The sequence below is a fragment of the Lolium rigidum genome, chromosome 1 (genome assembly GCF_022539505.1).
Source record: "Lolium rigidum isolate FL_2022 chromosome 1, APGP_CSIRO_Lrig_0.1, whole genome shotgun sequence".
In the NCBI taxonomy this organism is placed as follows: domain Eukaryota; kingdom Viridiplantae; phylum Streptophyta; class Magnoliopsida; order Poales; family Poaceae; genus Lolium; species Lolium rigidum.
Genome location: NC_061508.1, coordinates 65,175,721 through 65,199,019, shown reverse-complemented (window position 1 = coordinate 65,199,019; position 23,299 = coordinate 65,175,721).

The following is a 23,299-nucleotide window of genomic DNA, read 5'->3' as shown; positions in this document are numbered from 1 at the left end:
AGCTTTAAAAAGCAAAGTAAAAACTTGCAAGTTAAAAACTTGGGATGGGATCATTGAACATAAAGTAAAGTGGAATGGTGCCTTGCTCTAGTACATCTTTGCCCTTGCAAGAATATTAGCTTGCCTTGGTTGGTGTAATGATCAAAGTGGTCTTCCTCTTCCTGGTAGTAGACCTCCTCCTCCTGGTACTCCTCGGTACTAGCGTCTAAAAACGGATACGAGATAACAATCACCAAACAAGCTTAAGATCTAGTCTAAGCACACAAAGGGGTTCACACAAACTATCCTAGCATCATCACATACAAATAACATGTGGGTTGGATTTGTTTTCTTCTTTTAAGGAAAATAATTTCCTCTCGTTACAAGTATTGATTAGGGTTTCTCTTTAAGTCTTTGAGGAAATAATTTCCTCTCATTGAATCTTGTTAAGATTTAATCTCCTCAAATAAGAAGTATGAGATCATGTTGACCAAAGTCAGCAATTCATAATTATTATTTGGGGGAAAAAGATTTAAATGAGATTCATCATCTCATGCAATTTAAATACTACTTTGATTTAGGATCCACAAGTGAGCAAGTATGAGACCATGCAACAAGGGTCATCATATTACTTCACAACACTTGGGAAGATGATTTAAATGAGGTGCTACCCTCATAGATTTCAAATTCTATATTTGAAAATGATTTAAATGGGCTAGTACTGACTACTTAGCCAATTTTTGATGCTAGCCCATGATCATACAAAGTAACCATGTGATATTTTTGCATAAACAATTAGAGTTTTTGAAATGTGAAAAATGAGAATTTGAATCACCTCAAAATTCATCATGGTTGATTTTCTAAATTTATTTTGAAGTTGGAAAACCTTCTGACTTGTTATTTCTACTATTCCAAATCTACAATAGATTTTGGTTTGAATCCAGTGTGGTTGGATAGAGCTTTCCATAAGCTTTCCAACAATATAGAGTTGGTCCAATTTGGTTTGGTAGAATTTGTTTTATTTAAATTCAAAGAGGACACCAGTAAGTAATTTAAAAGATTTGATTTAAACTAAATTTGAATTAACAGGCCACGCGGGAAAAGAAATGGGCCGGCCCAGCTTCGCTCTGGAGCTCAGCGGGCCGCCTGACAGTGGGGCATGCCTGTCAGCGGGTCATAAAACCCGAAACGGTACGCGCGTGTGGGAGCCGTTGGATTAGAAGTAGATCGGACGAGCGAGAAGCGTCGTCTTCTCCGGCGAGAGAGGGCTTACTGGCGGCGAGGGTTTGGTGCGGGCGAGCTCACTGTCGGTCGGCGAGGCTAGGCGTCGGCGGTGTTCAAGGTTGTCGACGACGGTGGTTCCAGTGGTGGTCGTGGGAGCGCCGGAGGTGGTCGCAATCGACGGCGGCGCCTGCTACGGTTCCGCGGGCTCCGGCGACAAATTGGCTTGCTCCGGTGGCCAATGTGGATGGGAGAAGAGTGGAGGAGGCTCAGAGGAGGGAGGTGAGTGAGAGGGTGTGCTCAGAAAGTGAAGGGGGAGGTTCTATTTATAGATGCGAGGAGGTCTGCGAGGGTGCTCATCGGGTCGACCGTGGCGCGGCTATTCCGGTGAGTGAAGGGGCAAGGCGAGGGCAGGGCTGGGTAGGCGACGTCAAGGCGAGGCTAGGGAGCGTGCTGGCGAGGACAGGGGTGGTCGGGGTAGCTCTGGCGAGGGCGATGTCGTGCGGCACGGTGGCGGAAACACGGCGATGATGGCGGCGGCTACCGCGCTTGCGCAAGCACGGGCGCATGTCAGGCGGGTTGCTGTCGTCCAGGTGAGTGAGTGTGAGCAGGGAGAAGGCGAGAGGGGGCTGTGTCGACGGCGCGCGTCGACGCTCTGTCGTGTCCAGGGCGTGTCCTGGCGCGACCTGGCACGTTCTGGGCGCGTCGGGGCAGGGCGTGTTCCCGGCGGTGCAGGGTTCCTCTTCGACCGTGGCTAGCTTAGGCGTGACCAGGAGAGTGAGGTGCATCTAGGAGACAAGGTGGGCACAACTAGAAAAGGGGAGGGCTAGGGTTGGCATGGCATAGGTGAAACATGGCCAGCATGGTCTTGGCATGGCCATGTCTGGCCTTGTCTAGCATGTCCAAGTAGGGCAAAGTGTGTGAGGGAACCAGGAGACAAAGCTTGAGCAAGTGGTGATCAAAGTTTGGCCAGGGCACTATTGCTAATAGTGAATTTGGATTTGGGTGGATTTTGCTCACAAGGTGTTTGTAAGAATGGCCGCATGAAATGAAGTTTGAAAATTTTGAATGAAATTTGGTGGACTTGCTTCATGTGATCAAAGACACACAAAGGTGGTGGTGGTTTTCAAAATTACAAAGAATTTAAAATTTTCAAATTGGGTAGAATCTAGAATCAGATTTGAAGTCTCTACTTTGCTGGATCCTAGTTTGAAATTGGGAAAGAATTTGCAGGGGTGTTTTTGAGCAAAGTTGTTCACCTTGATGTGGTCTTGGATGAGGTTCAAAGAGGTGACAAAGTTTAGTTTAGAAAACTCTTAATAAAGAGGCTCAAAGTGGGTAAGATGTTAAAAGTGTCACAATGCCTCCATGTCTAAAGTTATTTACTTTTTGTTTCACCAAGGATTTGGTTGGTAAGTGGTAGGTTGGTTTTGTTGAGGTATTCCAAACCATCTACCCAAAGTAGACATGGCCTAGTTCACCATTTGCTAAAAGAGACATAGGCTTACCTAGGCCTTTCTTTTTTTAAAATAAAACCTTTTTATTTTGTTTTCTTTTGGGGGGATGAAAAAGGAGGGTGAGGTTTAGGGTTTAGAAACATTTCAAAGTAGTTCACATAAGAATTTTGGCAACAACACAATTATCAAGCATAAGCACTATGCATAGCACTTGATTCAATAAAAGTTTTTGTTGGTTCTCATTTTTGGAAAAAGGGAAATCCGTTTTCTCTTTGTTTTAAAATTTGGGATGTTACAAACCCTTCCCCCTTAAACAAATCTCGTCCCGAGATTTTAAGAAAAGTTAGGTTCCTGAGAGAGATTGAGCAATTTGATTAACGGAAAAACATACTTGGCATGGCCTGAGGGGCTTCCTGTGCTTCTGTTGCCTTCATGTGGTAGAGGCGACCGTTGTGGTTGTTCTGGTTCCTTCTGGCTGCGAAACGGCGCTGTTGCTGGGCAGGTGCAGCAGGGTTGGTGGCAGTCTTGGATAACCTTTTGGGGCACTCATTGGAGTAGTGTCCCACAATTACGCATTCATAACAAGTTATTGTTGACTTGTCCTTGGGGGCGACGGGGATAGCATTGCTTCCAGTACTCGGGCCAGTGTTGGTGTTGTTGTTGTTCCCATTGTTGTTGTTGTTGTTGTTGTTGTTGTTGTTGTTGTTGTTGTTGTTGTGGTTGTTATTGTTGTCGCCTCCGGGCTTCGGGGGTCCTCCATGGTTGTTGGTGTAGTTTGGGCGGTAATTCTGAGCAGGTGGCTTGTTGTGTCTTGGGGTAAATCCTCCAGATGAGTTGTTGCGGTACTTCTGGGCATTGCTGGGCCCATTCTGGTTCATCATCATGCGCTTGCGGTTCTCTATGGCTTGATGCAGCTTCCCTTCCATCTGTATGGCTGAGTCCACAAGGGCTTCGAGGTCAGCAAACAGAATGTTCACTAACACAGTTTGCATTTCATCATGCAGTCCATTCAGAAATCTTTCCTTCCTCTTCTCGTTGGTGTCGGTCTCATCCGGGGCGTACCTTGACAGAGTGAGGAATCTGTCGCGGTATTCTACCACGGACATCCTTCCTTGTTTGAGTTCACGGAACTCGTCTCTCATCTTCTTGATCAGTCCTTGGGGCACATGGTATTTGCTGAACTTGAGCTTGAAGTCTTTCCAAGTCATCATTTGTCCCGCATTCATTGCACGGGCACTTGTCCACCAGGCTCTTGCAGGTCCTGATAGGTAGTGGGTGGCGAACAGTACTTTTTCAGCGGCTTCTACTCCCGCCACTTCCAGGTTGTTCTCCATGGTTTGGAGCCAGTCATCAGCATCTAGGGGTTCTTCTGTCTTGCTGAACATTGGAGGGTTGGTGTTCTGAAAATTCTTCAGCTTCGATCCAGGGTGATCATGGTTTCCATGGCCTTGATTGTTCTGAGCTATCTGCTTCAGGGCGGCAATGTTGGCTTGTCGGTCAGCTCTCTCGGCTTCTCGGTCTGCCATCATCATCTGCAACATCTGCATCATTGCGTCTTGGTTGCTGGTGTGGGTTGGTGGGGCCATCTGAACATTGAGGTAGATGATAAGATAAGAGGGAAATTTCTATGGTTCGTTTGGTTAAAGTTTAAAAAGTTCATAACTTGAAAACTTGAGTAGTGTTGAGGGGGTAAAAACCAACAACACTTTTTCATTCATACCAAACATCACACATTACAAAGCTAACACACCGTTGGTTTGAAGAACCATTCATTCGTTCTACGATACAAGGGGGTCCTAATACGAACTCACACCTACTCAAGTGCTTTAGTGAGACTACTCTTCAGGGTGGATTCTTCGTCTTCACGGGTAATGTGCTTGGCGAAAGGTGAGGGCGTTGTCCAACTCCTTGCGGGTCTTGTACAGTAGGAAGTCCAGGTATGTCACATAGTGGTTCATCTCCGGGTGCGGTGGTATGGTTATTGGTCTTCCCATGGGGTCATGTCTTGGGTAGTAAATGAAGCGAGTGTTCTTGATCTTGTTCACATTCTGTCCACACAGACGGGCAATTTCTTCTTGCATGGCTTTGACTATTCCTTCCTTCCAAGTGTTTCCCGTTACAGAAAACCAAATGGTTTCCCATATTGGGGCTCCAATCTTTCCTCTCAGATCTGCAGTAACTTCCCACCGAGGTTGTCTTCCCGATGAATTGTTGAGTGGCACTCCAAAGAACTCGGGATACAGGCGTCCGAGATATTCAACCAGTTGTTTCAAATCCTTCTCGAACATTAGGCTTCCTCCGTGGCCAAGCTGATAGGACTCACAGTTGTACTCCATCTGTGAGCAATTAGGATGAGTAAGTTAGAGAGGTGGTCAAGTGTGCAAAATTTTATGTAGAATTACAAGGAAAAGTAGAGCATGGAGTTCTCTTTCTGAAAAGATTTCAAGGATAAGGGTGAGAATAAGTTTTCATAAATATTCACTTCATTTGTTTTGAAACTAAGTTTTTCCGACGTCCATTCTAACTAGGGTCTCCTAAGGCCAAACAATGGCTCTGATACCAACTTGTCAACACCCGGATTTTTAAGTCCAGATGCCTATTATGCCATACATGGCAATCCTAGGAATATTGTTGTTGCGAAACATAACAGTTGATATCATAAAGTCATCATTCATTACAAACCACAGTCGTCTTACAAAGGTAGATCACATGATCCAATATTACAATACTAGTTGATCTATTGATCAACGAACATCACAAATAGCAGAAGCGAAGTAGGAGTGGACTATCTAATCCACAGGCCAACGCTTGACGTCAGGAGTAGTCCTAGTTGTCGTAGACGTCTTGTTGTCCTTCGTCTTGGTACTGCTGTTCTCCTTCATAGTCTAGCCATTTGAATAGCCAGGTACACAGCCGTGAGTACTTTTACGTACTCGCAAACTAATACTAGTGTAAGTACTATGAATTCTAGTAATGGGGTGCTAAGCTCTAGTTTTATTTGCATAAAGCCAATTTTAGTTCACAAGCATTTGATAAAAGACTCTTCATATGCTAACTAACTCAAGTGGGAACATTAGTGTCATTCCCACAACTCAGTTGTGATTCAAATCAAGTTCACCATTCAAATCATCAGTCCTTTTCAAGAACACATCTGACAACGGTACAATATGGCCTTTCCAACCGTCCGTAACTGTGGATACGGCTATTCGAATAGATTTACACTCTGCAGAGGTTGCACACTTGTGCCACAACATTTGATTACATCCGTCAGGGATAACCCTAAATCATCGTAACTCAGTACGCGGATCATCAACCATAACCTTTCACTTACATACCCTAGTATAGGTACCTCTCCCCATGAGCTTGGCCTCCCAGTGAAGACAAACCGTCAGCCTGGGAACTGCACAGGGCTTAGGCCGTACATTCACCTCAATTCACATCATTTCACTTTCAACGGAGGCAGCCTCGGCATAACCCCTATGAGGCTTGTTCAGAGGAAACCCATACTAAGATGCATAAACTTCCAGCTAAGCCCTACCCATAATCAGGTATTGTGGGGGTACTCAAAAATTGGAAAGGTATCGCATCCAAACCCAACATCAGTTTTTATCAAAGTCACCATATCATTCCAGTCATATTCACCTTCAAAGCTCTTTTAATGGAATGACTCATCATTCCAAGGTTTTCAAATTCCTTTCAAAACACAAGTTCCCATCTAGAGTAGTCACTTTTACTTGTTAGCACTAGCACTAGTCATGAGGGGTGCTACTTAGCTCATAAGCTTCTTAGGCTAAGTTTGATACTCTTGCTCTACTCTATACTTAGACCAAAGTTAACTATAAAATTAAGCTTTAAAAAGCAAAGTAAAAACTTGCAAGGTAAAAACTTGGGATGGGATCATTGAACATAAAGTAAAGTGGAATTGAGCTTTTCCCTTGCAAGAATATTAGCTTGCCTTGGTTGGTGTACTGATCAAAGTGGTCTTCCTCTTCCTGGTAGTAGACCTCCTCCTCCTGGTACTCCTCGGTACTAGCGTCTAAAAACGGATACGAGATAACAATCACCAAACAAGCTTAAGATCTAGTCTAAGCACAAAAAGGGGTTCACACAAACTATCCTAGCATCATCACATACAAATAACATGTGGGTTGGATTTGTTTTCTTCTTTTAAGGAAAATAATTTCCTCTCATTACAATTATTGATTAGGGTTTCTCTTTAAGTCTTTGAGGAAATAATTTCCTCTCACTGAATCTTGTTAAGATTTAATCTCCTCAAATAAGAAGTATGAGATCATGTTGACCAAAGTCAGCAATTCATAATTATTATTTGGGGAAAAAAGATTTAAATGAGATTCATCATCTCATGCAATTTAAATACTACTTTGATTTTGTTATCACCGGAATTTAGCCAGAGCAGGAGATGGGCCGTGATCGAAGATGGGCTTAGAGGACATGCGTATAAAGTTTCTCTGAATCGGACTCGTACGAAAGTTTGGGCTAGATTGCCCATGTATCTGTATATTATGGTAGATTTAGAATTAAGAGATAGAGTTTAGTCGTAGACAGCTGGGTTTATTCTCAAGATAGAAAGTCTACGGACTATAAATATGTACCTATGGTTATTGAGAAAGGAGGACGATCACGTTCACAACAAACCAATCTAGGCGCATCGCCACCCCTTGTTTCGAGGGTTTCTTCCGGGTAAGCGTCATGCTGCCTAGATCGCATTTTGCGATCTAGGCAGTATCTGTTTATTCGTTGCTTGGTGTTGCTCGTTCTGAAGCCTTGTTGATGGCGAGCAACACCTTTATCATAGATGTTTTGGGGCTGATGTCGATACTTTCACGATCTGCTTGCTTAGCTACGCTGCCCCTCAATATCTAGCTGCCTTTACACCTATCTTGGGTGTAAGGGCAGCATCTTGCTTAGTCTTTATTTAGTAGATCTGATCTGTTATAGTCGTTCCTTGTTCTTCAAGGATTAGTTTGATATCCGCATGGTTAGGCCTTACAAACGGGTTGAATGATCCGGTAGCGCGTAAGGTATAGTCTGCTGGTCCTAGAGGGATTGTTCCGGGAATCGACGTTATGTTGGTTTTTAGGCCTCTTTAGGACTAGTTTTCTATTATCTTACGTATCTGCTAGGCTCAACTACGCGTAGGATGTTCCGGTTATGCGGTGAAAACCCTAGACTGTCGTAGATTGATTTATCTTGGTTTTGATTAAGCAGGATCCCCATGTTATCGTAAATCCAACGTGAATCATGGGGCAATCGGCTCTTGGAGCCGATTCACAGAGTAACCTAAGAGCCGATCGGGGCTCGTATTTAATGTTTACGTGTTTTCCATGCAGGAAACTAATTGAAGCAATCCATCACCTTCCTGACCAGGTATAGGTCAGGTGGCACCCCCTTGCATTAGCCAGGACGTGTGCCGGAGCATTGCGGGCCGTTGCCCGAGGGACCAGGGCCCACCAGCAGTCCTGGGAGCCTCCCGGCTCTCCGTGTTGCCCGTCGCTGCTCGCCGGTGGGTTTTGGTAGGCAACACATTTAAGATCCACAAGTGAGCAAGTATGAGACCATGCAACAAGGGTCATCATATTACTTCACAACACTTGGGAAGATGATTTAAATGAGGTGCTACCATCATAGATTTCAAATTCTATATTTGAAAATGATTTAAATGGGCTAGTACTGACTAATTAGCCAATTTTTGATGCTAGCCCATGATCATACAAAGTAACCATGTGATATTTTTGCATAAACAATTAGATTTTTTGAAATGTGAAAAATGAGAATTTGAATCACCTCAAAATTCATCATGGTTTATTTTCTAAATTTATTTGATTGGAAAACTTTCTGACTTGTTATTTTTACTATTCAAAATCTACAAAAGGTTTTGGTTTGAATCCAGTGTGGTTGGATAGAGCTTTTCATAAGCTTTCCAACAATATAGAGTTGGTCCAATTTGGTTTGGTAGAATTTGTTTTATTTAAATTCAAAGAGGACACCAGTAAGTAATTTAAAAGATTTGATTTAAACTAAATTTGAATTAACAGGCCACGCGGGAAAAGAAATGGGCCGGCCCAGCTTCGCTCTGGCGCTCAGCGGGCCGCCTGACAGTCGGGCACGCCTGTCAGCGGGTCATAAAACCCGAAACGGTACGCGCGTGTGGGACCTGTTGGATTAGAAGTAGATCGGACGAGTGAGAAGTGTCGTCTTCTCCGGCGAGAGAGGGCTTACTGGCGGCGAGGGTTTGGTGCGGGCGAGCTCACCGGCGGTCGGCGAGGCTGGGCGTCGGCGGTGTTCGAGGTTGTCGACGACGGCGGTTCTAGTGGTGGTCGTGGGAGCACCGGAGGTGGTCGCAATCGATGGCGGCGCCTGCTACGGTTCCGCGGGCTCCGGCGACAAATTGGCTTGCTCCGGTGGCCAATGTGGATGGGAGAATAGTGGAGGAGGCTCACAGGAGGGAGGTGAGTGAGAGGGTGTGCTCAGAAAGTGAAGGGGGAGGTTCTATTTATAGATGCGAGGAGGTCTGCGAGGGTGCTCGTCGGGTCGACCGTGGCGCGGCTATTCCGGTGAGTGAATGGGCAAGGCGAGGGCAGGGCTAGGTAGGCGACGTCAAGGCGAGGCTAGGGAGTGTGTTGGCGAGGATAGGGGTGGTCGGGGTAGCTCTGGCGAGGGCGATGCCGTGCGGCACGGTGGCGGAAACACGGCGATGATGGCGGCGGCTACCGCGCTTGCGTAGGCACGGGCGCGTGTCTGGCGGGTTGCTGTCGTCCAGGTGAGTGAGTGTGAGCAGGGAGAAGGCGAGAGGGGGGCTGTGTAGACGGCGCGCGTCGACGCTCTGTCGTGTACAGGGCGTGTCCTGGTGCGACCTGGCACGTTCTGGGCGCGTCGGGGCAGGGCGCGTTCCCGGCGGTGCAGGGTTCCTCTTTGACCATGGCTAGCTTAGGCGTGACCAGGAGAGTGAGGTGCATCTAGGAGACAAGGTGGGCACATCTAGAAAAGGGGAGGGCTAGGGTTGGCATGGCATAGGTGAAACATGGCCGGCATGGTCTTGGCATGGCCATGTCTGGCCTTGTCTAGCATGTCCAAGTAGGGGCAAAGTGTGTGAGGGAACCAGGAGACAAAGCTTGAGCAAGTGGTGATCAAAGTTTGGCCAAGGCACTATTGCAAATAGTGAATTTGGATTTGGGTGGATTTTGCTCACAAGGTGTTTGTAAGAATGGCCGCATGAAATGAAGTTTGAAAATTTTGAATGAAATTTGGTGGACTTTCTTCATGTGATCAAAGACACACAAAGTTGGTGGTGGTTTTCAAAATTACAAAGAATTTCAAAATTTCAAATTGGGTAGAATCTAGAATCAGATTTGAAGTCTCTACTTTGCTGGATCCTAGTTTGAAATTGGGAAAGAATATGCCGGGGTGGTTTTGAGAAAAGTTGTTCACCTTGATGTGTTCTTGGATGAGGTGCAAAGAGGTGACAAAGTTTAGTTTAGAAAACTCTTAATAAAGAGGCTCAAAGTGGGTAAGATGTTAAAAGTGTCACATATGCCTCCATGTCTAAAGTTATTTACTTTTTGTTTCACCAAGGATTTGGTTGGTAAGTGGTAGGTTGGTTTTGTTGAGGTATTCCAAACCATCTACCCAAAGTAGACATGGCCCAGTTCACCATTTGCAAAAATAGACATAGGCTTACCTAGGCCTTTCTTTTTTTAAAATAAAACCTTTTTTATTTTGTTTTCTTTTGGGAGGATGAAAAAGGAGGGTGAGTTTTAGGGTTTAGAAACATTTCAAAGTAGTTCACATAAGAATTTTCGCAACAAAAAAATTATCAAGCATAAGCACTATGCATAGCACTTGATTCAATAAAAGTTTTTGTTGGTTCTCATTTTTGGAAAAAGGGAAATCCATTTTCTCTTTGTTTTAGAATTTGGGATGTTACAGGGGGGCAGTGAGGCGAGTTTTGGCGCGTGTTCCCAAAGGGACATGGCGTTTCCGTTTCCCTTCTCGACGCGTGTAGCCGTCTGAAGACAACGGTCCAGGCTCCGCAACAACGGCCGTTTTGGGCGTTCCTCCGGGGCATGGCCCGGAGGTGCCTTAAAACCCGGTTCGTGTAACAACATGAGTGAGTCTAGGAAACCAAACTGCCCATTTTTCCTACCAACCCATGCAAAAAAGAGGTCCACAGGCTACCAAACAGGACCTATATAGTTGTTGTTCATGTTGTAGAAGATGTGCCTTCATCTTCATGTAGTGGAAGCTACAAAGATTATCTGTTATTAGATTGTTGCTTTTGGGCCCAAGCTTTCTATCTAGATGGACATGGACCCCACACTGATGCTTTGATTTTTATCATCCTCCACAAATGAAGCCCATAACTGGTGTACTCCCACCTCGCCTTTCCACCCACATTGTCATCGACCACCGCTGCCTCTAGGGTACAACCAGCGAGACAACCCTAAAGCCCAAGTGGAAGCTCCGGACCTCTGAGGGCGGAGCCACTAGTAGGAAACTAGCTATAGTTGGGAGGCCTTTCTGTGGCGCACCACGGTCCCATGCGCCACAAAAAAAAATCGGTGGCGCACCTGACCGCATGCGCCACTCAAACAGATAATTTGTGTGGCGCACCCCTTTCACATGCGCCACAGAAATATGGTGGGCACCACCCACAGTCAGGTCCAATCATTGGTTTCACTATTTATGTAGCGCATGAATTGACGTGCGTCAAAGAATTACACCTTTCTGTGGCACACGTTTCTTGGTGTGCCACAGAAAAGGCCCAATTATTGGTCCTTCGACGGCCGGTCCGTATATCTCTTCTCCATCGCCCTCCCTTGCCCGTACGTCGCAGCCGCCCTCCCCTCCCTTCTCTGTACGTCGCAGTCGCCTTCTCCTCCCTCCTCGCCTCCTTCCGCTGCCCCCTCCCCCGCTCTTGCGCCTCCGCCTCCTCGCCGCCGCTGGACCACGCCTCCGTCCCGGCCGACCCTCACCGCCCCGCCGAAGCGCACAACCTCGCCATCTGCCTCCACGCTGGTGCCAGGAACCATGCCACCGCCCTCGAAGCGTTCGGCTCCATGCTCTGGTGGCTGGTCCGCGAGATGGTGGTCGTCGACGGCATCATGCCCGGGCGGTACCGCGACGCGGTTCCCAAAGACGCGGCCTCTGCCACGGTCGCCGACCTGCGGCGCCTCATCGCCATGCTGCTGCCGACGACCTCCCCAACCTGTAGCTGCCCTGTGAGATCCAACTCCTTCATCTTCTGATCTTTTCTTGCTAAGAATTGTATATTTTCCTGTTAAATTGAATGTGTGCGTAGGTCTGTTTCACTAAATTAACTCCTATATCAAAATTTGTCAATGACATCTGAAATGAGTCTGTTTAAAATGACCACTCATTTAAAATGAGTCTATTTATTACTATAGCTTTACAATATTACCTGTAAATCCACGTCAGAGCAGTAAAAATATAGTAGCTTTCAAACATAAGAAAAATATAGTAGCTGTGGTTAACATATATTGGCATGCCTAAAAGGCATGTCGCATATATACCCCTGGTCCATGATTGGAGCAGAAGGCCCATGGACTCGAAGCTTCGGGAGCCCGGAAGGATGAAGATGTTCGGATTAGGAAAGTAGAGTTATTATAGGAAACTTGTAACAATGTAAAGGAAGGCCCAGTGCGGCCCGACAACTTTGTACTTGTACGACACGGAAAAGCCTCGGCTTCTCCTATATAAAGGTGAAGCCAAGGTTGAAATAAGGATCAAATCATTGCAAACCCTAGCCACCGTGTTTTGTTTAGTTGGACGCATTTGTTCGTCTGACAACCTTCGAGTTCTACTTGCCCTCTATTTTCCACGAAACCCTAAGTCTACAATCTGTAGGCATTGACGAGTTGATACCTCATCAATTGGCGCCATTTGTGGGAATTGGAGGTAGCAAGGTCCTGATCTTGATACGTCTCAAACGTATCTATAATTTCTTATGTTCCATGCTACTTTTATGATGATACTCACATGTTTTATACACATTATATGTCATATTTATGCGTTTTCCGGAACTAACCTATTGACGAGATGCCGAAGGGCCGATTGCTTTGTTTTCTGCTGTTTTTGGTTCCGTAAATCCTAGTAAGGAAATATTCTCGGAATCGGATGAAATCAATGCCCGAGCATCCTATTTTTCCACGAAGCTTCCGGAACACCCGAGAGCCACCGGAGGGGAGCCCCGGTGGGCCCAGATGATAGGGCGGCACGGCCAGGGCCTGGGCCGCGCCCCCCTATTGTGTCACCACCCCGTCAGCCCTCCGACTCCGCCTCTTCGCCTATTTAAAGGTCCCTGACCTAAAACCTCGATACGAAAAGCCACGGTACGAGAAACCTTCCAGAGCCGCCGCCATCGCGAAGCCAAGATCTGGGGGACAGGAGTCTCTGTTCCGGCACGCCGCCGGGACGGGGAAGTGCCCCCGGAAGGCTCCTCCATCGACACCACCGCCATCTTCATCAACGCTGCTGTCCCCCATGAGGAGGGAGTAGTTCTCCATCGAGGCTAAGGGCCGTACCGGTAGCTATGTGGTTAATCTCTCTCCTATGTACTTCAATACAATGATCTCATGAGCTGCCTTACATGATTGAGATTCATATGAGTTTTGTATCACTATTCATCTATGTGTTACTCTAGTGATGTTATTAAAGTACTCTATTCCTCCTCCATGGTGTAACGGTGACGAGTGTGTGCATCATGTAGTACTTGGCGTAGGTTATGATTGTAATCTCTTGTAGATTATGAAGTTAATTATTGCTATGATAGTATTGATGTGATCTATTCCTCCTTCATAGTGTGATGGTGACAAGTGTGCATGCTATGTTAGTACTTGGTGTAATTGCAATGATCTATCATGCACTCTAAGGTTATTTAAATATGAACATCGAATGTTGTGGAGCTTGTTAACTCCGGCATTGAGGTGCTCTTGTAGCCCTACGCAATTAGTGGTGTTCATCATCCAACAAGAGAGTGTAGAGTGGTTTTATTATGTGATCAATGTTGAGAGTGTCCACTAGTGAAAGTATGATCCCTAGGCCTTATTTCTAAGCATCGAAACTCCATTTATTTACTGTTCTGTTGCATGTTTACTCGCTGCCATATTTTATTCAGATTGCTATTACCACTCATATACATCCATACTACTTGTATTTCACCATCTCTTCGCCGAACTAGTGCACCTATACATCTGACAAGTGTATTAGGTGTGTTGGGGACACAAGAGACTTCTTGCATTGTGATCGCAGGGTTGCTTGAGAGGGATATCTTTGACCTCTTCCTCCCTGAGTTCGATAAACCTTGGGTGATCCACTTAAGGGAAACTTGTTGCTGTTCTACAAACCTCTGCTCTTGGAGGTCCAACACTGTCTACAAGAATAGAAGCATCCGTAGACATCAAGCACTTTTCTGGCGCCGTTGCCGGGGAGGAAAGGTAAAAGGCACTCATACTCCGGTCCCAGGTAACTAAGTACTTTTCTGTTGCCAATGTGTGTGTGCTCGAAGCTATTTCCTTTAGATCCTGCAATTGCATCTTTTTGTTTCTTGTTCAACACTAGTAAGGCATAATGGAAAACATCTGTGAGCTTTTTGTACTATTTCCTGAGTCAAGACATGAATGGTTTAATGCGAAAATTAAAAAACCTATGGAACATTATTTGCATGCTAGTAGTAATATTAGTATGAACGCTTTGAACACCATTGTTGATAATGATATAGAAAATTCTAAGCTTGGGGAGGTCGGTTTTGATGAAAATGATCTCTTTAGCCCTCCGGGTATTGAGGAGAAAGTTTATGTTGATTACGATATGCCTCCCATATATGATGATTATAATGATAGTGGTCTTTTGGTGCCGCCTACTATGGAGGATAAATTTTATTATGATTATACTATGCCTCCTACACTTGATGAGAATAATAATGATAGCTACTTTATTGAATTTTCTCCCACTACAATTAATAAGAATGATTATGCTTATGTGGAGAGTGATGATACTTTTATGCATGTGAATAAGAATGCTTTATGTGATAGTTATATTGTTGAATTTGTTCATGATGCCACTGAAAGTTATTATGAGAGAGGAAAATATGGTTGTAGAAGTTTTCATGTTACTAAAACACCTCTCTATATGCTGAAATTTTTGAAGCTGCACTTGTTTTATCTTTCTATGCTTGTTGCATTATGCTTCATGAATTTGTTTATTTACAAGATTCCTTTCCATAGGAACTGGGTTAGGCTTAAATTTGTTTTGAATTTGCTTCTTGATGCTCTCTTTTGCTTCAATTCTTATTTCTTGCGAGTGCATCATTAAAACTGCTGAGCCCATCTTAATGGCTATAAAGAAAGCACTTCTTGGGAGATAACCCATGTATTATTTTACTACAGCAATTTTGTTTTATATTTGAGTCTTGGAAGTTGTTACAACTGTAGCAACCTCTCCTTATCTTTATTTTATTGCATTTGTTGTGCCAAGTAAAGTATTTGATAGTAAAGATGATACTAGATTTGGATTGCTGCACAGAAACAGATTTCTTGCTGTCACGAATTTGGGTATGATTCTCTGTAGGTAACTCAGAAAAATCTGCCAATTTACGTGCATGATCCTCAAATATGTACGCAACTTTCATTCAATTTGGGCATTTTCATCTGAGCAAGTCTGGTGCCTCTTTAAAATTCGTCTTTACGGATTGTTCTGTTTTGACAGATTCTGCCTTTTATTTCGCATTGCCTCTTTTGCTGTGTTGGATGGATTTCTTTGTTCCATTACCTTCCAGGTAGCTTTGAGCAATGTCCGGAAGTGTTAAGAATTATTGTGTCACCTCTGAACATGTGAATTTTTGATTATGCACTAACCCTCTAATGAGTTTGTTTTGAGTTTGGTGTGGAGGAAGTTTTCAAGGGTCAAGAGAGGAGGATGATATACTATGATCAAGAGGAGTGAAGAGTCTAAGCTTGGGGATGCCCCCGTGGTTCATCCCTGCATATTTTAAGAAGACTCAAGCATCTAAGCTTGGGGATGCCCAAGGCATCCCCTTCTTCATCGACAACTTATCAGGTTTCTTCTCTTGAAACTATATTTTTATTCAGTCACATCTTATGTACTTTACTTGGAGCGTCTGTTTGTTTTTGTTTTTGTTTTTGTTTGAATAAAATATGATCCATCATGCTTGTGTGGGAGAGAGACACGCTCCGCTGGTTCATATGAACACTTGTGTTCTTCGCTTTATCTTTTAGTGTTCATGGCGAAGGTTGAAACTGCTTCGTCCATTATTATTTGGTTGGAAATGGAAAATGCCGCATGTGGTAAATGGTATAATGTCTTGAATAATTAGATACTTGGCAATTGTTGTGCTCATATAGATCATTGTAACATCCCAAAAATTCAAAACAAAACAAATGAATTTCCCTAGTTCCAAATTTTGGAACCAACAAAAACTTTTATTAAATTAAGTTTGATACATAGTGATCTTGCTTAATTCTTGTGCTATTGCCATGATTGCTTGTTATTAGTATTTGAAGTGGTCTAAAACCCTAAACCTCACCCCTCTTTTCACCATCCTAGTTAAAATAAAATAAAAGGATATTAAATAAGAAAAAGGCATATGTGCCTATGGCTATTTCTATAAATCTTTACCCTAAGCTTTTATACTTTCTTAGAGGTTTGGAAAACCTTCATACACCCTATCTAGCACCTATCAAACCAAAACCAAAGTGAAACAAAAGAAACTAAAAATGCCATAGAGGCATATGAGAGTAAAAGGCAAATTTGTGAATTTGAGAAGATTGACCCTAGGACTGGTTGTGAATGGTTGGATCACCCCTATATACCATCTCAACACTCCACAACCTCATTTGGGTCAAGCCAAGTCAAATTAAAATTCAAATACAACATATGCATAGAGGCATATGTGACACATAACCCTTTTCACCAAATTTGGCCCTATGACTCCAAACCTTGACCAAATGATGTGAAACCATCTCTCAACCTAATATAACACTAAATTGACCCTAACCCATGTCCAAGTAAAGCAAGATCAACCCTTTTACAAGTTTAGTAAAATTTGACACCTCATCTCTTATGTATTAAGGCCAAATTTGCAAATCTTTGAACAAGACCATTTGAATTGGTTTCAATGGTCTTAAAATGTTTCTAAACTAATAAGAACCACATTAGAGTCAAGAAAAGTCAAATCAAATGGAGAGAATTCAAATGGTGAGATAATTCCATTTTTACTCACATACACATAGCACCAATTTTGCAAACCTTCACCAAAGGCCACCATAGCTCCATCTATGGTTTCTAAAACTCTTATATAACAAAAACAAACACAATTGCATCAAATAAACAAGAATCAAAGCAAAGGAAATCTCAAAACCATCTCACATGTGATGATGGTCATTTGTGTGATTTTTAACATGACCCCCTCTTTACCCCTCTGGCTTTGACTTGTCTTCAACTAAAATTGGTCAACTATTGCCATGTCATCCAAGACCATATGAAAGTGAACAACTTTCATGTTGACCACACATGCTAATGTTGACCAGGTTGACCAGTAGAGAGGTGACAAGTGAAGACTTTGAAACTATGTGAAGATCAACCCCATTTTTGAAATCTCACAAACCTTAACCAAATCTACCACCACCACCACCATTCTTGCTCTTTAATGATATGAATGAAGTGCACCAAAAAGAATTTCAAATTTAAAAAGAATTTTCTTGCGGCCATTGTGTCGAGCACTTGGCAGGCAATATTCCAGAATTGCAATACACCTCATTACCCACTGGATTTTAGGCTAAACCATCTTTATCTTGTGATGATGTTGCTCCTCTGCACCCTCTGCATCGAGCCATGTCCTTGCTGGTGCTGGTTAAAGTGAGGAGATGATCCTTTTCACCTTGCCATGCACAAGTCGGCCACCATTGCTCTCTCGTTCTCTGGCCTCTCTCTCTCACCCAAACTTTGTCCTGGAGAATCCCCTGACAAGGCTGATCATGATCATACACGATTGGAGCAAAGGGACGCACGCTACTGGCCAGAACACGCACGCCCTGTACGCCCAAAACCATGCCAGTCGACGCGGTGACCGCGCACCGGCCACGCCGCATGCGTCAAGCACTCGAACGACGCCGTCCTCCCCCTGCAGCCCTACCCGGGCGTTGAGCATCTACTCGCCGCCCTCTACACACTAGACACGCTCCCGGGCACTGTCCCACGCACCGTAGCCACCGCCATGATCAAGACCTTCCGCCACGGTACTGCGAGGACGCCATCATTGCTAGCACGCCACATACCATCTTTGGACGCGCCATCACGCGCGCTAGCTCCGCCTATACGTCGCCTACAAGATGCGCTCCATAGCTTGCCCCTTCGATCGCCAGAAGCGTCGAGCCCACCGTCGACCTCACAGCATCCGCCGGCCACCTCCCCCGCTATAAAAAGAGACCCCCTCAGCCTTCTCCTTCCACACCAAACTCGCTCCACTCCTCCTTCGAGCCTCCTCAATCCCTCTCTCATCCACATTGCGCGATAGAACGCTCCAATCGAGACGTCGATCGCCGGAGTCCGCCGCGAGAACCACCCTTCGATTTAGGCCACCCCAAGCGACGCCGCGACCACCATTCAACTCCTCGTCATCTACAACCTCTCCTCGAACCAGCGCCGCCCCTCGCCGGAGCTCCGTCAAGCCGCCGACCCCCTACCTCGCCGTCGCAGCACGCCCTCCTCCCCTGTCGACGACGACGACGGTCGACCGTCGGATCAGCTTCTGATCGCACGGCACAGGTGAGTGGATACCGTTTCGGTCGTTAAGACCCACTGACGCGCAGGCCCCACTCCGTCAGACGGCCCGTGGCGTGGGCAGCGCTAGTTGGGCCAGCCCAGCTCGGTTCCCCTCGTCCTGGCCCATTCTGTTTTCCCGCGTGGCCCAGTAATTCAAATATGATTTAATCTATTTTGTTCAAATCCAATACTGCTGCCCACTGCAAATTTGAATAGTTTGAAATATACTACACCAAATTTAAAAAAATTTATATATTTGGAAAGCTCATGAAATTATCTAAATAATGCCACTGGCCTCATGTCCAAATTCGTAATAAAATTCAAATGATAAAAATAACAAGGCAGGGCCTTTTCTAACTTCAAATAAATACTAAAAATTATCTATAAATGATTTTGAGTTGATTCCAACTCTAATAATTCACATTTGACATAATCTAATTGTTTATGCAAAAATATAGCATAGTTGTTCTGCATGATCATGGACTAGATTCAAATAATGGCTATGGAGCCATTTCTAGTCCATTTAACACATACACATAAACTTATTTAAATAGTATGGGAGCTTCTCTCTCATTTAAATTGTGATCCTAAGTAATTAAAATAGAGGTACTGACCTTGGTCTAATAAGCCTCATGCTTGGTTACTTAGAGATTTTAAATCATTTAGATGTTAGTTTTAAATTATATGAGGTGTAGCACCTCATTTAAATTATTACTCCCTCATAATAGATATGAAAGGTTGACCTGGGTCAACTTATATTTCATACCTTATTATTATTTGTGGAGATTAAATCTTGATAGGATTTAATGAGAGGAAATTATTTTCTCCAAAGACTTAAATAGCAAATCAAATAAATGCTCCTAATGAGAGGAAATTATTCTTCTCTTAAATAAGAACAAACCAAGTAACTCACCATACCATGCTTGAATTGATGTTAGAATAAGTTGTGTGAACCCTTTTGTGTGTTTTAGTCTAGCATGTAAGTATTGTTTGGTGATTGTGTACCTCGTATTCATCTATAGACGCTAGTACCAGGGACTATCAAGAGGAAGAGGTATTCTACCAAGAGGAAGAGCAAGAGAACTTTGATCACATCACCAACCAAGGGAAGCTATTACCAATGCAAGCTAGAATAATGCAAACCATTTTGGTTGCAAGTTTATATTCTTGCAAAGTGCAAAGCTCTACAAGAGCAAGGCACCATTACATTTTTACCTTATGAACCTATCCCAAGTTTTTACCTTACAAGCTTTATTTGATTTTATTTATCAAAGTTACTTTTTGATTTATGATTCACTTAGTTGAGTTATAGAGTAGTACAAGAGAATCACACTTAGCCTAGCAAGCTCCAAGATACTTAGCACCCCTCATAACTAGTGGCTAGTGCTCAATATTAAAAGTGACTACTCTATTTGGGAACTTGTGAATTATAATGACTTTGAAAACCTTGGAATGATGAGTCATTCTATTGAGAGATTTTTGAAGGTGAATATGACTGGTGAATGACTTGGTGAATTTTACAAAAACACTGATGGTTGGGTTTGGATGCGATACCATTCCAATTTTACAAGTACCCCCACAATACCTGAATCTGGGTAAGGCTTAGCTGGAAACTTATGTATTTTAGTATGGGTTCCCTCTGAACAAGCGTCATCGGGGTTATGCTTGAGGCTGCCTCTACAGAAGGAATGATGTGAAATGAGGTGAATGTCCGGCCCAAGCCCTGTGCAGTTCCCGGAGTTGACCGCGTGTTTTCACTCTGGGAGGCCAAGCTCATGGGGAGAGGTGCCTATACTAGCATATGTAAATGAAAGGTTAGGATTGGTAGTTCGCGTCATCGCGTACGATAAATCAGGGCCGATTACCTCGACAAACTATTGCAATTGTTGTGGCACAAGCGTACAACCTCTGCAGAGTTAAACCTATTCGAATAGCCGCGTCCTCGGTTATGGACGAGTTGGAAAGGCCATACTTGTTCCGTCATCAGAACTTTTCTAAAAATAGGAATGGTGACTTGTGATTTGAATTGAAAGGTGACTTTGACTTTGAATCACAACTGAGTTGTGGGAATGACACTAATGTTCCCACTTGAGTTAGTTAAGCCAATGAAGAGGCTTTGATTATTAAAGTGTTTATGAAATAAAACTGGCTTTATGCAAATGAAACTAGAGCTTAGAACCCCCTTATTATAGTTGATAGTATTTACCTTAGTATTAGTTTGCGAGTACTTTGAAGTACTCACGGCTGTGTCCCTGGCTATTCAAATGGCCAGACTATGAAGATGAGTACGAGAACCCGGAAGAAGGACATCGGGACGTCTACGACAACTAGGATCACTCCCGACGTCAACGAGTTGCTCGTGGAATAGATGGACTACTACTACGCTACTTTCGCTTCCGCTATGTGTTATGTAATGAATAAATAGAACCTCTATTATTGTAATGAGACTGGATCATGTGATCCTTTATTTGTAAGACGATTATGTGTTGTAATGAATGATGTGTTGTGATATCAATCTATTATGTCTCGCAAAAACAATATTCCTGGGATTGCGAGGAATGGCATAATAGGCATCTGGACTTAAAAATCCGGGTGTTGACAAGTTGGTATCAGAGCCATTGTTAACCTTAGGAGACCCTAGTTAGAATGGACGTCTGAAAAATTTAGTTTCAAAACAAATGAAGTGACTATTTATGAAAAACTTATTCTCCCTCTTATCATTGAGATCTTCTTCAAAATAAGAAAGTTATGCTCTATTCTTCTTATACTACTACATAAAAGTTTGACACACTTCTCTAACTTACTCATCAAAATGCTTCACAGATGGAGTACACCTGCAAGTCTTATCAGCTTGGCCACGGAGGAAACCTCATGTTCGAGAAGGATTTGAAACAACTGGTTGAGTATTTAGGACGCCCGTATCCCGAGTTCTTCGGAATACCCCTCAACAATCCATCCGGAGGACCACCTCGGTGGGAAGTTACTGTAGATTGAGAGGAAAGCTCGGAGCCCCAATATGGGAAACCATCTAGTTTTCTGTAACGGGAAGCACTTGGAAGGAAGGACTAGTCAGAGCTATGCAAGAAGCAATTGCCCGTCTGTGCGGACAGAATATCAACAAGCTCAAGAATACCCGCTTCATCTACTACCCAAGACATGACCCCACCGGAAGACCGATGACCATGCCCCCGCACACGGACATGAACCACTATGTAGCACACCTCGACTTCATGCTGTACAAGACCCGCAAGGAGTTGGACAACGCCCTCGCTTTTCGCCAAGCACATTACCCGTGAAGACGAAGTATTCCCCACGAAGAGTAGTATCATTTAAAGCACTTTCGTATGTGTGAGTTGTATCGGGATCCCCTTGTATCGTAGAGCGATGAATGGTTCTTCAAACCACCGGTGTGTTAGATTTGTAATGTATGATGCTTGGTATGAATGAAAAAGTGTTGTTGGTTTTTACCCCCGCAACACTACTCAAGTTTTCAATATTATGAATTTTTTTTTACCAAACAAACCATAGAAATTTCCCTCTTATCTTAGCATCTACCTCAATGTTCAGATGGCCCCACCAACCCGCAACGCCACCCAGGATGCCATGATGCAACTGCTGCAGACAATGATGGCAGACCGAGAAGCCGAGAGAGCTGAACGCCAAGCAAACATTGCTGCACTACAACAGATAGCTCTGAACAATCAAGGCCATGGAAACCACGATCACCCTGGATCGAAGCTGAAGAACTTTCAGCACACCAACCCTCCGATATTCAACAAGACTGAAGAGCCCCTTGATGATGATGACTGGCTCCAGACCATGGAGAACAACCTCGAAGTTGCGGGAGTTGAAGCCGCAGAAAAAGTACTGTTTGCCACCCACTACCTATCAGGACCTGCCAGAGCCTGGTGGACAAGTGCCCGTGCAATGAATGCGGGACAGATGATGACCTGGGAAGACTTCAAGCTGAAGTTTAGCAAATATCATGTGCCCCAAGGACTGATCAAGAAAATGAGAGACGAGTTCCGTGAACTCAAGCAAGGAAAAATGTCCGTGGTGGAATACCGCGAAAGGTTTCTCACTCTGTCAAGGTACGCCCCGGATGAGACCGACACCAATGAAAAGAGAAAGGAAAGATTCCTGAACGGACTACACGACGAGATGCGAGACTGTGTTAGTGAACATTCCGTTCGCCGACTTGGAAGCCCTCGTAGACTCAGCCATACGGATGGAAGGAAAGCCGCATCGAGGCCAACGAGAACCGCAAGCGCGAGAATGATGAACCGGAATGGACCCCACCATACCCGGAAGTACCGCAACAACTCCTCTGGAGGATTCACCCCAAGACACAACCAGCCCCCTGCTCAGAATTATCGCCCCAACTACACCAACAACAACGGAGGACCCCCGAAGACCGGAGGCAACAACAACAACAGCCACCACAACAACCACCCCAACAACAGCAACAACAATGGAAACAACAACAACACCAATACTGCCCCAAGGACTGGAAGCAATGCTACCCCCGTCATCCCCAAAGACAAGTCAACTGTGAACTGCTATGAATGTGGAGTTGTGGGTCACTACTCCAATGAGTGCCCCAAGAAGCTTGCCAAGATTGCCGCCAACCCTGCTGCACCTGCCCAGCAACAGCGCCGCTTCGCCGGTAGAAGGAACCAGAACAACAACAACGGCCGTCTCTACCACATGACTGCCACTGAAGCCCAGGAAGCACCCCAGACCATGCCAAGTATGTCTCCCTGTTAATAAAATGCTCAATCTCTCTTAGGAACCTAACTTTTCTTAAAATCTCGGGACGAGAT